We start from the raw sequence: 14,329 nt of genomic DNA on the forward strand, positions 1-14,329 counted from the left end.
TGTCCAGAATAAGCCGGCGAGGGAGAGCGGCGGCGTTGAGGGGAGCGTGCCTGGCGATTATGAGGCGACGGCGAGCGGCTGGACCAGTGTCTCTGAGCGACGACGTCAGCGTAGGATGGCTCGGAGCGTAGAGATGAACGGCGAGGTGGGGCGTCCTGAAGGTGGTCATCGGCAAACGTGGCGGTGAATACTGTCCGCGATCTTGAATACGGTCGTTTGGAAAACTCGGTCGGGAATACCATTTGTTGCGGCAGTGGCGGGAATATGACCAATACGAGAGCACGAAAAGCAGATTGGCCGATCATCTGGTGTGCGCCACTCTGATGGATTTCGGTAGCGTGATGGGAAGCGTGGAACCAAAGTGGCAGCAGCAACAAGTGGGGCAGCACGTTGCTCAGCGTTATGGGCGGGAGTGGACAGGGGCTGGGTGTGTGTGGCTGGTGGTTGGGGGAACTAGGACGCCCATGTTGGCAAACTCTTGTCGCACGACGGCTTGAATAAGCAATATGGTTGCCAAGTTGTCTTGCGCAGGGAGCTAAGTTGCGGGCGCCATGGCTTCCAGCTCCTGACGAACAATCCTTGTGATGTTGGTAGGATTCGCGAATGAACGATGTGTCACAGGATCTTCGCAGGAAGAAGTCGCAGCGGTATTCGGGAGTCGGTTGAAGCGTTGAGTAATCCTCCTGCTTTTAGCTTGCTCAAACCGCCGACATTCAGTGATGATTGAGTCAACGGTGGAACAGTTCTTACAAATTAGTATGTTGAAGGCATCGTCAGCTATGCCCTTCAACACGTTGCTGACCTTGTCAACCTCTGTCATGTGTTTGTCAGTTTTGCGGCAGAGGGCTAGGACGTCTTGGATGTACGCGACGTAAGACTCCGTGGATGATTGAACGCGCGACGCGAGTTCCTGCCTGGCTGCCATCTGACGAGCAACTGAGCGGCCGAACAAGTCACGGAGCTTCTGCTTACACACGTCCCAACTTGTGAGGTCTTCCTCATGCGTCTCGTACCATGCACGCGCTGTGCCTCGTAGGTAAAAAATGATGTTGGCCAGCATAAGCGTTTCATCCCACCTGTAGTGCTTGCTGACGCGCTCGTATAAGATGAGCCACTCGTCGACATCAGTTGTGTCCGTGCCGCAAAATGTGCCAGGGTCAAGGAGGTGGGAAGGGATCATGGGTGCCGGAGCTGGCGTGGACGGCGAGGACTGCGCGCCGTCTTCAGGCATCGTGGCTGGATTAAGGCGGTGACCGCTACGGAGATCCAGAGCAGGGTTGTTGGAAGACCCGCAACCTCCACCAAAAAGATGTTACGGGGATTATTTATTCGGCAAGCACTGGTCGAGCTAACACTGCACACAGTGCACAGGAACGCAGGTCAAAGGCAGTTCCAGAGTCTGCCCCACAGCAGCAACGTCGTCGTCGTCTTCTTCATCCATCCGGTATCAATGCGGCGCCCGTGCCAGAGTGACCTTTCCATACCCGTGACAATATCACCAACAGACGAGGCCGCCGTCGCCTTTTTCAGACGCCTATTTGTTTGGGCCTAAATGGCCAAGCCCTGACCACTGTATCCACTATCCGTGTGCTCGGAGTCGAACTGGACGCATCTGGGTCCGCGAGTGCATGGGTTCGCTCTGCTCGTCGAAAGAGTGCTAATACCCTCCATCTCATTCGACGCATTTCTCAAAAAACCGGAGGTGCTTGCTCTCGAATGGACCGTGTTTTAGTGCGGTCGATCCTGCAACCTCGGCTTGTTTATCAAGCTGAGTTTCAGCGCATGGAATTGAGAGATTGGGACTTGCTCGAAACCGCCAATCGAGATGCCATGAGGGCAATCACATGCCTTCCTCGGATAACACATATCGCAACCCTCCAGGCGGAAGCGCAGCTCAGTACCATCGACGAAATCGTACACCACCGTCGAATGGCTCACCACCAAAAAAGTCAAGCTGTTCCTGCAGCGGTGGCTCAAACTCACTGCTATATTTCAACGGCGCCACAGCCTGTCGCACCCTTGCCAGAAATTCCGCCATGGCTCAAGGCACAGGACAGCGACAACCGACCACTGACGCCTGCGAAATCCGACCACACAAAGGGAACAGGAGGCCGTCGTCACTACCATCGACGACTCACTAGCGGTATACCGTAGATGCAGCTAACGATAGATGCGCTTTGCACAACAGCCTCGTATGCCCCACACTACCTGAAACGCAACACACATGATCCTATGTTACAGAGGCACAATTCCCATCAGTGTTGGCGGAGCTCGCAGCTATACGGGACTGCTTAACATTCATGATACCCAAGGTGGACTGATTGGCATTCAATAGGTTGCTGTCCACACGGACTCCACGCAGGCAATTAGAGAGTTGCGAAAAGTGACCAGCTCCCTCGATATAGCTTCTGATATGCACCGACTAACCCACTCATGCGCCTGCCCTGTCCGCGTGTTGTGGGCCCGTTGGTCTACACCGGCTCAAATGGCTGCAGATACCGCTTCCCATCCAGCGGAAGTTCAACACCCGCTGCCTGTACCTCGTTTGTCCCCAAAGGGCAGCTTGCTCCTGCACAAAGAAACCATCCGGCGTTCCACGCGTGCACTCATTCCTCCACGTGGATCGGACCTTCCCGGCGGCTGAACTCGCCGAGAGGAGGTTGTGCTCAGGAGGATTCGTGTGGGCGCCGCGTTGACTCCTGCCTTCCGGGCTGCATCGACGTCTGGTGCACAGCCTCCCCAACGACATGCCACTTTTGCGTTGCACTAGCCACAGAGTCAACAATCACTCACGTACTTGGGACCTCTCCGGGCCTTCACATGGCTCGCCCCCGCGATCTACGATGCCTTGACTACCACCCTGGTCGACCACCTGACTTAACGCGCTAGAAGCGCGGGCCTTGCATCGACCGCTCCTGGCCTTCACTTGCGAAACTGAACTCTTTTGTTGCTACTGCGCCATCTTTGTTCTTACCGCGATCACTGTTATTGTGTCAATATTGTAAACACAGCCTTCTTCTGTCGTCTCCACTTAACAATAAATAACGGCGGCGGTCGACTTCCGCGTTCCATCACCGATGATGCGTGAACCTTTCCTCGCAAGACGCGCTGCGTCAAGCCAGAAGCCCGCCTTCTTTGACGTTTTTTGGCTACTGCGCCATTTTAATGCAGAGAACAGAGAAGCAACGTACGTACGCTGGTCTAGCTGCGCTTCGTCTTCATCTATCCTCGCTCAAACGCATCACGCGCCCGAGACCCCGGTCGCTCTTCGTCATCGCACGTCGTATAGAAGAACACTGCCATCTGTTGCTGCCCTTAGTTTACCGGCTATGGGCTCGCTGAACAGCGCCAGGTAGGGCCACTCTACTGAGCCTCCTACTCTCCTGAGGTAGCGGTCAGGGGTAGCGGTCTTGATGATGTTGAACGCGATAGACGTCAAGGTATCCGTCCCACGTCAGCCAAGTACTCGGTGATGTTCGCGTGGGCGCTCACCACGCTGTGCACGCTGTGCGTTGACGGCGAATTCATAGTGGGTATAGGCAAAACATCACAAAAAGAATGTTTACTAAGAAACAGTGGACACAACAGAGCGGTCATGTTGTGTCCACTCTTTCTTGGAGCTTACTCTTTTTGCGCTCTTTGGCTTATACCCGCCTTGAATTGTTACCATCATGCCCAGTTTTCAATTCTATTCAGTTGACGGCGAAGCCGCGCATGTCATCTGGGGGTACTGGCAGCGGTGTTAATTGAGCCGGCTTCCCGGCAGTTGTAGCAGAGCAGGCGTTTGCCGAGGCGCGCCAAACGTCTACTTGTCTTGGCGCGTTGCGCTGGCGAACAGGTGGACGGTATGGCATGCGTGGCGGCGTCGGTGTCTGGCGACAGTGTTGCGGTGGTGCGGCGTCTTGACGTGGACGGACGCAGAGAGGTCAGACTGTCCGAACGGCGGGGTGAACCAACGCAAATTATCGCTTGTAACTCAGGCTGCGCTGATTCAGGTGCCCCTACAGATTGCTGATATGTTCGCGAATGACGTCAAGAATTGAATGCTCCTGGGGCTGCGATCCGGGAATCATTTGGAGCTTGACAGGTACGACCGCTCAGATCGTCTCACGCAAGTCATCGGCGGCCAGCAAGTGGATATTGGGCTACGGTGCAGACAGCGGAGAGTGGTTCTATTATTTCGTCCGCATCTCAAGTGGCTTCTCAATAGTTATAGCCTGGCAAGGAATTTGGCGAACGTCTTCAGTGGGTTGCGGTCAAGTCCTGCATAAGCAGGCGAACCTTATTGTCTTCGGGCATGGTAGCGTCGGCCTGGCAGAAATGTCGGGTCATCTCTCTTGTGAATATGGTGAGTTTTGATTTGACAGGTACACCTGTGTCTGTAGCAAATAAGCAGCTCTTTCCCTGAGGAGGGCGCTCGTGAACGTATCCACGAATATGCTGCAAAAGATATCCTAGGTTTGAAGTGAGGATTCCCGATTCTTGAACCAGGTGCTTGCTGTTTCTTCAGTGCACAAGCAGACGTTACGTAGCGTGTCTTCGGTGTTCGAGTTGTTAAAGGCTGCGACAGGGTCGTATTTTCTGAGCCAGGTTTTCCGGCCTTCAAACGATGATCCATGAAATGTCGGCGGCTCCCTGGCGTGCTGCATAACGACTGTAGACAGGGACACGCTAGTCGTTATCCTATCCGCTGTCTTTGTCGCCGTGGCTGTCTGAACGGGTAGGCGTCCGTGCTCAGGCTGTAAACCTTGCAGCCTGCGGCCAGCTGGTTCTGCCAGAGGGCTCCGTTGTCATCGTCTTCATGCTGTAGACGAAGGTTGTGAAGGTGAAGAAGGCTGCAGCAAGACTGGGAAACACGGGACTCTTTTTTTTTCAGGGAACTTCTGCCCGAAAAAGGAAAAGTCATGATATAATCAATTTATGCCGTGTGATAGCGGCGAGAACGTTCGGTGACCGTTGCAAAATCTCATCATCGGCGGAAAGCGTCGTCTTTTATACATCAGTCATCGAACGTTCAAGTGTTATCGCTGGCGCTCGCGTAAGCTCTCGTATAAACTTGACGATGCGCGTGCTGCGCGTAATCTTAACGAAATGATCACAAACAATCGCGAAGCTTCTCAACATTGAAGCGCTGTCTGCGCCGTGATTTCCTGAGAGGTTGTGTTGGTCAAACCTGAATACATCAAATAAAGCAAAAAATTCGCGTAAAAATATGCTTAAGACACTTAGGCTATGCTTTCTTTAAACGCGAAACCGGCGAGACTCCGACGCTGAGCCCCCAAAGCATGTCGCCACTACCGCAGAAAGCGCGCAACGCTAGCTGTCTACCGCGCTTGGAGGCCAGTTTACAGGCCTCTGTTTCTTCCACAAGTGCCTGGGATCAAGGCGGAACCCAGCGCACATATGCGCACGCGCGAGAAACCAGGTGGGTCGGGGAGAAACGCTTACTCTGCCGCAAGAGGGCGCGTTGTGTAAAGCTTGCTCAAAGATGAAATTGCTGCTTCGAAGGAACAGCGCAGTGCGTTGTATCGGGTGCTGCGCATTTTCTTTAGTTTGTAGCGCCACATTCAACTCAAATTAACTGCCACCTCGAGGAGTTGGATGTTGAGTAAAATTTCAATCCTGCGTAGTCATCCTGGAAGTTTGAATTAGTCATATAACTCATCTTTTTCACGTTCAATCAGCGGTACAGCTGTGAAAAAACAACAAAGCTGCAGCGCTTGTTGACCGTGAGCACCACATTTTTCGACTTCCGCGCATTCTTTCATGATAATCTTGATAAGTTGTTTACTCGCTGAGGTTCTCCTAAAATATTCGAATAAACCTCTCGCCACAACTGAAGTCTGTCTTTCCTTGAGAATTCGCTCTAATGAACGTTAAATAGTTAACGTGTCAGGTAGCTAAGCTCGGCGACGCGGCTTCTACTCCCGGCCACAGTGGCCGTGTTTTGATGTGGGCGAAATGGTAGAACACGGATGTAATTCGATTTAGGTGCGCGTCAAAGAACTTGAGATGGTCGGCATTAATGCAGCGTCAACCACCAGCTCGTGCTCTCTAATCATACTGCGGTTTCGGCACGTAAAATTGAAGCAATAATTATTACGAATGACCAATAACTGAATTAAAAGAGGCATTATAAGGCAGTCTCATTTGCTGTTGTGTACTCAACAAGTATCGAGATCAATATGTTCTTTGCACTATAGTCGGATACAACTTAAGAAGGCAGGACAGCCCTCATCCAGACGACCGAAGCGCGGCTGCCGATCGCATACGCGACTAAAAAAATAGTCCCTCTCATGCACTCGCCGATGTTCTCCGAAGGCGGAGCCACCGGCCGTCCAGCTCATGACGTCAGTCCCGAGTGCTCGCGCATTGGTGCAGGCTTGTGTTCATGCGCCTTTGAGAAGGAAACGCCGCTGCCTTCTAAAGTTGTATCCAACTATAGAGCGACGCGGTGTTCCAGTTTCTGTGCCCTCATAAGCAGTTCGGAACATAAGTAAAGCTGTATTTTAAAATTAAACGGCCAGACAAAGGGTATTTCTAAATGATTACGTTTTTGAAAATATCAAGCTATGCAAAAGGTCGCTCGGGTCCCGTAGCTTCCGACGTCTCTCAAAAACAAATGAGACTTAGCAGCATTTCAATATGTGAGCGCCCGTAAAGAATCCGGTATAAGGAGTCATTCATAGAGCAAGGGTAGGCGCGGATAGTTTCGTACATTGTGAAAGGAAATTAGTCGATGTAGGCCTTCATGCGCCGGTTTTGCTTACCTTGGTATGGACCGCTCTCCATTTTAATTGCAGGTTTGTCGGTTTCGTTGATGAGCTTCGCATGTTGAGTACTTGTTTTCCTTCAATGAGAACGGTCATGTGTTAGGTGTGGTAATAAAAATAAATACGTTCATTTACTCTGCTAAGTTTTTTCACTGAAACATGTCAGACGAAAGCAGAACAGTACGTTTCGAGTTCAGGCTCAATGCGCCCTTAAATTGATGAGATGAGCAGCTCTCGACAAAGATGGAACATTCGCGTGCGGCGCGCAATGTAACAAAACGATCTACTACAATCGCGAAGCTTGTCGAACACTGCTTCGCGGACAGCGTCAAGCTTTGATAACCGTCCTTGCTGGTCAAACCGGACTACATCAAAATAAACAAGAAATGGCGTGGTATTATTATTCTTGCTCTTGAAAAAACAAAACAAAATACAAGATTTCGTGAGCATGTTAGCAAAGATCGAATTTAATGTACTTTAAATTTGTACAAGCCAGCCACGGCCCTGTTCACTTCGCGACCTGCCACTCGTTGATAACTGCTCATAAGTACGACCTGTATTATTAAAGGTTTTTTTGTGTGTAAAGAGTACATGTACAAGTGTCTAAGATTTCTTTTCCTTTCTTCCTCTACACTCTCTTTATTTTACAAATCTGTAACCATTGTATGTTCGCTGTATTGAATTTGTGTTCATGCTGTAAAGACTTGCTGAGTGTTGTGTTATTTTGGTCTGGGCGGGGATTGGCGCATTGTCAGGCATTTAGTTGGCTTTCGCCACCCCCTTCCCATTAAACCATTGGATAAAGATGTATGCTTCAATGATGAATAAACTTCAAACTTCAAGTAGACTGTCGACCAATTCGATGTGGTTCGTGATATCACGCCCCACGGAGGTGCGTTGCGAAGTCTTATATGGATCTTTGTGTAGCGCATTTGCTGGTGTCCTCAAGCTGAAGTACAATTGGTGCCTTGCCCAAAGTTGTTTTGTTTAGAGGGCTGCTTTTAAGCGCTGGTTCATGGGTTTCGCATCCTCTGCTGCAACTGAGGGATCGATTAGACCAGCCGAGGGTGAGAAAGCAAACGCACAGCGCAGTATACCCTTAATAATAAAATAACCAAGGGAGTGAGAGCAAAACCAGAGGAACGTAAGCGGAGGAAACTTACAACGAAGCGAAGAAGTAAATCTCCCTTAACTTCGTAAATTGTGGCCATCTCCTCCTCTCCATTTGTTCCTACACGGTTCGCCTACGTTTCGCGCTCCCCTCCTCGAACGTGACGCCACTTAATCTGGTCCAGCTTAGTACACCAAGTTGTCAAAGTGGGAAAGCGCGCAAACACAAGCGGTGCGCTTTAAACTGGTCTTAAACCATCCAAGTGGCTGGCTTTAAGAGCGATTTGGAATGCGCTGTCCGCCTCGGAAAAAATACAGCCAAAGCAATTGTGTAAAAAAAATGTGGTAGTAGCGAAGATATTGTCACCCTGAAAAGAATAAAACAGTCAAGGAGATGACGGACAAAATAGAGAAGTAGCATGCACTACGACTGGACTATCAGCTGTGCTTTATGAGCAAACACTATCTTCCAGGAAAACCACGGGCGCATGCGCTGTTCAGACAACAAGAATACAAAGGGCTCGTGATACTTTTTCGCAAGAGAGTTCCCACAAATTATATTATTTTTTAAGTCTGCTACTGTTAGGTCCTGTACTTAATTTAGATTGTAAACTCTATTTGTACAACATATACAGTGCATTCTAGCTAACAATAATAAGCGTTTTTTAAAAAAAAGGACCTGTGTAGGCAAACCAAATTGGGTATTAAGTGAAACACGAAAGCGTGTAGTGTTTCATGTGTTCGCGGTAATAATGAATCTGTAAATACTCAAGATTTTAATGGATGTACTTACGAGAAATAGGGGGACATTTCGTGCTAGAGCGTTTTAAACGCACGCGTTTCAGTGACTCCAAACTTGGTTATTTTGCACGCCTGATCTCTGCGTATTACTTCTTCAAACTCATTCTCCCTATAACAGGACAAAGGATAGCTTGATTCTGAGGTTCTAATGAAACGTCAGCTTCATAGGCGATATAGCCAATGTCCCTATCGGAGAGATGGTACTGTAAAACCATTGGTAAATAACATGTAGCGATTTTTCTCTTCTTTGGAAAGGCAACATGACGAAAATACTTGCGAGTATGTGTCATGGGCGACGTTGCTCTCAGGTCTGGGGAATTTAAAGCCGATGAAGTGCAAAAATATGACGATGCGCCTACGAGCCGTTGCAACATCCCTTTTTGACGTGCTAAGTGGGGATGAAAAATCGAACGCACGAGCATGCTGCTGCTAAGCGATACCAAGCACGCAGATGTAGTGACTTATCTTTTTCCTCTGTCACAGGGAGGGCCTGCTTGCAGATTATCGTTCAGTCGTGGCCACGGTCAAGAAGTCAATGCCAAGAATGACATCGTGTGGGCAAGCGTCGAGAACTGCGAAGAGAACTGAAGTATGGTGGCCGGCAACAGTGACGCGGGCGGTGCACATACCAAGAACTGATGTTCGGCTGTCGTCGGCCACTCGCACTGTAGGAGACACAGCGGGTGTGAGAACTTTTTTCAGGCGGGATCGAAGATGAGAACTCATAACGGATATGTGGGCGCCAGTGTCGATTAGAGCAGTAACGGTCAGGCCATCGATGAGAACAGTGAGTAAATTTCGTCTGGAGTTAACGGTCAGTAGAGGTTTTTCGGTCCGAGTTGTCAATGCAGCGCCACCTCCAGGAGCTGCATGCGCTAGTTTCCCGAGACCTGTCCAGAATAAGCCGGCGAGGGAGAGCGGCGGCGTTGAGGGGAGCGTGCCTGGCGACTCTGAGGCGACGGCGAGCGGCTGACCAGTGTCTCTGAGCGACGACGTCAGCGTAGGATGGTTCGGAGCGTAGAGATGAACGGAGAGGTGGGGCGTCCTGAAGGTGGTCATCGGCAAAACGTGGCGGTGAATACTGTCCGCGATCTTGAAGACGGTCGTTTGGAAAACTCGGTCGGGAATACCGTTTGTTTGCGGCAGTGGCGGGAAATATGACCAATACGAGAGCACGAAAAGCAGATTGGCCGATCATCTGGTGTGCGCCACTCTGATGGATTTCGGTAGCGTGATGGAAGCGTGGAACCGAAGTGGCAGCAGCAACAAGTGGGGCAGCACGTTGCTCAGCGTTATGGGCGGGAGTGGACAGGGGCTGGGGTGTGTGGCTGGTGGTTGGGGGAACTAGGACGCCCATGTTGGCAAAACTCTTGTCGCACGACGGCTTGAATAAGCGATATGGTTGCCAAGTTGTCTTGCGCAGGGAGCTGAAGTTGCGGGCGCCATGGCTTCCAGCTCCTGACGAACAATCCTTGTGATGTTGGTAGGATTCGCGAATGAACGATGTGTCACTAGGATCTTCGCAGGAAGAAGTCGCAGCGGTATTCGGGAGTCGGTTGAAGCGTTGAGTAATTCCTCCTGCTGTTAGCTTGTCTCAAAACCGCCGACATTCAGTGATGATTGAGTCAACGGTGGAACAGTTCTTACAAATTAGTATGTTGAAGGCATCGTCAGCTATGCCCTTCAACACGTTTGCCTGACCTTGTCAACCTCTGTCATGTCTTTGTCAGTTTTGCGGGCAGAGGGCTAGGACGTCTTGGATGTACGCGACGTAAGACTCCGTGGATGATTGAACGCGCGACGCGAGTTCCTGCCTGGCTGCCATCTGACCGAGCAACTGAGCGGCCGAACAAGTCACGGAGCTTCTGCTTACACACGTCCCAACTTGTGAGGTCTTCCTCATGCGTCTCGTACCATGCACGCGCTGTGCCTCGTAGGTAAAAAATGATGTTGGCCAGCATAAGCGTTTCATCCCACCTGTAGTGCTTGCTGACGCGCTCGTATAAGATGAGCCACTCGTCGACATCAGTTGTGTCCGTGCCGCAAAATGGTGCCAGGGTCAAGGAGGTGGGAAGGGATCATGGGTGCCCGGAGCTGGCGTGGACGGCGAGGACTGCGCGCCGTCTTCAGGCATCGTGGCTGGATTAGGCGGTGACCGCTACGGAGATCCAGAGCAGGGTTGTTGGAAGACCCGCAACCTCCACCAAAAGATGTTACGGGGATTATTTATTCGGCAAGCACTGGTCGAGCTAACACTGCACACAGTGCACAGGAACGCAGGTCAAAGGCAGTTCCAGACTCTGCCCCACAGCAGCAACGTCGTCGTCGTCTTCTTCATCCATCCGGTATCAATGCGGCGCCCGTGCCAGAGTGACCTTTCCATACCCGTGACAATATCACCAACAGACGAGGACCGCCGTCGCCTTTTTCAGACGCCTATTTGTTTCGGCCTAAATGGCCAAGCCCTGAGCACTGTATCCACTATCCGTGTGCTCGGAGTCGAACTGGACGCATCTGGGTCCGCGAGTGCATGGGTTCGCTCTGCTCGTCGAAAGAGTGCTAATACCCTCCATCTCATTCGACGCATTCCTCAAAAAACCGGACGGTGCTTGCTCTCGAATGGACCGTGTTTTAGTGCGGTCGATCCTGGCAACCTCGGCTTGTTTATCAAGCTGAGTTTCAGCGCATGGAATTGAGAGATTGGGACTTGCTCGAAACCGTCCAAAAATCGAGATGCCATGAGGGCAATCACATGCCTTCCTCGGATAACACATATCGCAACCCTCCAGGCGGAAGCGCAGCTCAATACCATCGACGAAATCGTACACCACCGTCGAATGGCTCACCACCAAAAGTCAAGCTGTTCCTGCAGCGGTGGCTCAAACTCACTGCTATATTTCAACGGCGCCACAGCCTGTCGCACCCTTGCCAGAAATTCCGCCATGGCTCAAGGCACAGGACAGCGACAACCGACCACTGACGCCTGCGAAATCCGACCCACACAAGGGAACAGGAGGCCGTCGTCACTACCATCGACGACTCACTAGCGGTATACCGTAGATGCAAGCTAACGATAGATGCGCTTGCACAACAGCCTCGTATGCCCCACACTACCTGAAACGCAACACACATATCCTATGTTACAGAGGCACAATTCCCATCAGTGTTGGCGGAGCTCGCAGCTATACTGGGACTGCTTAACATTCATGATACCCAAGGTGGATTGATTGGCATTCAATAGGTTGCTGTCCACACGGACTCCACGCAGGGCAATTAGAGAGTTGCGAAAGTGACAGCTCTCTCGATATAGCTTCTGATATGCACCGACTAACCCACTCATGCGCCTGCCCTGTCCGCGTGTTGTGGGCCCGTTGGTCTACACCGGCTCAAATGGCTGCAGATACCCGCTTCCCATCCAGCGGAAGTTCAACACCCGCTGCCTGTACCTCGTTTGTCCCCAAAGGGCAGCTTGCTCCTGCACAAAGAAACCATCCGGCGTTCCACTCGTGGCACTCATTCCTCCACGTGGATCGGACCTTCCCGGCGGCTGAACTCGCCGAGAGGAGGTTGTGCTCAGGAGGATTCGTGTGGGCGCCGCGTTGACTCCCTGCCTTCCGGGCTGCATCGACGTCTGGTGCACAGGCCTCCCCAACGACATGCCACTTTTGCGTTGGCACTAGCCACAGAGTCAACAATCACTCACGTACTTGGGACCTCTCCGGGCCTTCACATGGCTCGCCCCCGCGAATCTACGAGGCCTTGACTACCACCCTGGTCGACCACCTGACTTAACGCGCTAGAAGCGCGGGCCTTTGCATCGACCGCTCCTGGCCTTCACTTGCGAAACTGAACTCTTTTGTTGCTACTCCGCCATCTTTGTTCTTACCGCGATCACTGTTATTGTGTCAATATTGTAAACACAGCCTTCTTCTGTCGTCTCCACTTAACAATAAATAACGGCGGCGGTCGACTTCCGCGTTCCATCACCGATGATGCGTGAACCTTTCCTCGCAAGACGCGCTGCGTCAAGCCAGAAGCCCGCCTTCTTTGAAGTTTTTTGGCTACTGCGCCATTTTAATGCAGAGAACAGAGAAGCAACGTACGTACGCTGGTCTAGCTGCGCTTCGTCTTCATCTATCCTCGCTCAAACGCATCACGCGCCCGAGACCCCGGTCGCTCTTCGTCATCGCACGTCGTGTAGAAGAACACTGCCATCTGTTGCTGCCCTTAGTTTACCGGCTATGGGCTCGCTGAACAGCGCCAGGTAGGGCCACTCTACTGAGCCTCCTACTCTCCTGAGGTAGCGGCCAGGGGTAGCGGTCTTGATGATGTTGAACGCGATAGACGTCAAGGTATCCGTCCCATGTCAGCCAGTTACTCGGTGATGTTCGCGTGGGCGCTCACCACGCTGTGCCCGCTGTGCGTTGATGGCGAATTCATAGTGGGTATAGGCAAAACATCACAAAAAGAATGCTTACTAAGAAACAGTGGACACAACAGAGCGGTCATGTTGTGTCCACTCTTTCTTGGAGCTTACTCTTTTTGCGCTCTTTGGCTTATACCCGCCTTGAATTGTTACCATCATGCCCAGTTTTCAATTCTATTCAGTGACGGCGAAGCCGCGCATGTCATCTGGGGGTACTGGCAGCGGTGTTAATTGAGCCGGCTTCCCGGCAGTTGTAGCGGAGCAGGCGTTTGCCGAGGCGCGCCAAACGTCTACTTGTCTTGGCGCGTTGCGCTGGCGAACAGGTGGACGGTATGGCATGCGTGGCGGCGTCGGTATCTGGCGACAGTGTTGCGGTGGTGCGGCGTCTTGACGTGGACGGACGCAGAGAGGTCAGACTGTCCGAACGGCGGGGTGAACCAACGCAAATTATCGCTTGTAACTCAGGCTGCGCTGGTTCAGGTGCCCCTACAGATTGCTGGATGTGTTCGCGAATGACGTCAAGAATTGAATGCTCCTGGGGCTGCGATCCGGGAATCATTTGGAGCTTGACAGGTACGACCGCTCAGATCGTCTCACGCAAGTCATCGGCGGCCAGCAAGTGGATATTGGGCTACGGTGCAGACAGCGGAGAGTGGTTCTATTATTTCGTCCGCATCTCAAGTGGCTTCTCAATAGTTATAGCCTTGGCGAGGAATTTGGCGAACGTCTTCAGTGGGTTGCGGTCAAGTCCTGCATAAGCAGGCGAACCTTATTGTCTTCGGGCATGGTAGCGTCGGCCTGGCAGAAATGTCGGGTCATCTCTCTTGTGAATATGGTGAGTTTTGATTTGACAGGTACACCTGTGTCTGTAGCAAATAAGCAGCTCTTTCCCTGAGGAGGGCGCTCGTGAACGTATCCACGAATATGCTGCAAAAGATATCCTAGGTTTGAAGTGAGGATTCCCGATTCTTGAACCAGGTGCTTGCTGTTTCTTCAGTGCACAAGCAGACGTTACGTAGCGTGTCTTCGGTGTTCGAGTTGTTAAAGGCTGCGACAGGGTCGTATTTTCTGAGCCAGGTTTTCCGGCCTTCAAACGATGATCCATGAAATGTCGGCGGCTCCCTGGCGTGCTGCATAACGACTGTAGACAGGGACACGCTAGTCGTTATCCTATCCGCTGTCTTTGTCACCGTGGCTCTCTGAACGGGTAGGCTCAGGC

The 14,329-nt window shown here is 51.6% G+C and overlaps 1 protein-coding gene and 1 long non-coding RNA gene across 7 annotated transcripts in view; both read right to left on the reverse strand.

The window, feature by feature from the left end:
• The window catches only part of LOC119405969 (uncharacterized), a 326,987-nt gene that overhangs the window by 184,007 nt on the left and 128,651 nt on the right, over positions 1-14,329 (reverse strand). The window lies entirely within an intron of this gene.
• The window catches only part of LOC119405970 (uncharacterized), an 88,479-nt gene that overhangs the window by 28,398 nt on the left and 45,752 nt on the right, over positions 1-14,329 (reverse strand). Inside the window, exon 3 of one of the 3 annotated variants that reach the window (XR_007417561.1) lies at positions 6,771-6,850. The exons of the other annotated variants lie outside the window; for them this stretch is intronic. This is a non-coding gene — a long non-coding RNA (uncharacterized LOC119405970). The remainder of the gene's footprint in view (positions 1-6,770; positions 6,851-14,329) is intronic. 3 annotated transcript variants of the gene reach the window in all.

The sequence above is a fragment of the Rhipicephalus sanguineus genome, chromosome 9 (assembly GCF_013339695.2).
Source record: "Rhipicephalus sanguineus isolate Rsan-2018 chromosome 9, BIME_Rsan_1.4, whole genome shotgun sequence".
Lineage (NCBI taxonomy): Eukaryota > Metazoa > Arthropoda > Arachnida > Ixodida > Ixodidae > Rhipicephalus > Rhipicephalus sanguineus.